The sequence below is a fragment of the Trypanosoma equiperdum genome, assembly GCF_001457755.1.
Source record: "Trypanosoma equiperdum strain OVI genome assembly, contig: ctg_1394, whole genome shotgun sequence".
Taxonomy (NCBI): Eukaryota; Euglenozoa; class Kinetoplastea; order Trypanosomatida; family Trypanosomatidae; genus Trypanosoma; species Trypanosoma equiperdum.
Window position 1 is genome coordinate 3,039 of NW_027123387.1, and position 1,087 is coordinate 4,125.

The window sequence follows — 1,087 nt, forward strand, 5'->3', positions numbered from 1 at the left end:
AGATAAATTTTACATTCATCTTGAAAGTATGTTATATCATACAATTTTTTAAATGTGCGTTTGTATTTCAACGTTTTTTTGCAAACATGTGGAAACTTTGGGAGATCTTTTTTGTTGTTGTACAAATTTAATCTTTGAATGTAAAGTGATATGTTGATGGAGTGTCAAAAGTGGGTGCCATTAGAATTTTTACTATTATGTTTTATTCGAAGAAATTTATGTTCACCTTTGAAGATGTGGAAATGTTTAAATGTTTTCAAATGTTTTTGACTTGTGGGCATAGCTTAGTGTTGCGATAGAGTATGAAAAATGGGTGTAATCATGAAAAATTTGCTATTTTTGTTTATTTTGTTTTAATAGATATTACGACTAGTTTAAGGTTACGATAGTAATAGCAGTATAATAATAGTGTGCGTGCAATGTATGTGTACATACTAATTTTATGATATTAGCGGTGGCACACAACGACGCTAAACAAAATAGAAGCAGTTAAGCTGATGCCAAGGGCACAGTGGGAGTTAGCAAGTGAGTGGGAGAGGAGGAGGACGAGGAGGATATTATTAAAACAAAAGCAGAAACACAGGTAGATGGAGAGATAAGGTAATGAAATATGCGCAGGTATTTTCGTTGTACATTTATCCTGCACGTGCTGCGCTAGACTCGCAAATGTTCCTGTGGCTTTGCAAACTAGCGGGGGATGTTGAGCGCAACCGCAATTCTATCTTCACTTCGTCCAATGATACCTTGAAACTGATTGAGTATTCTGTAGATTCAGCTTCACGGGCGCGCTTCCTCATGGCTTTTGCAGTGCACACCCTAAAGACTTCGCTGCCGCAGAGGCATCGTAGATGGAATCCGACTCCGTTGGCGATCGGTGCCTCTTCACGGCTCGAGTGGGCCCAGATGTTGACTCTAAGATTTGGGGGGGGGGGCAGATGGGCTCCCCAGCTTGAAGAGCTCATTCAGGAAGCTGACTAGTTGCGCGCTGAAGATCACTTCCAAGTCCTTCATGGTTTCCAGACCGTGCTTTCCCTCTAGCACTTGCAAGCTTGGGGACTGAAAGAGGTGCACTGCAGACTCCTTACAC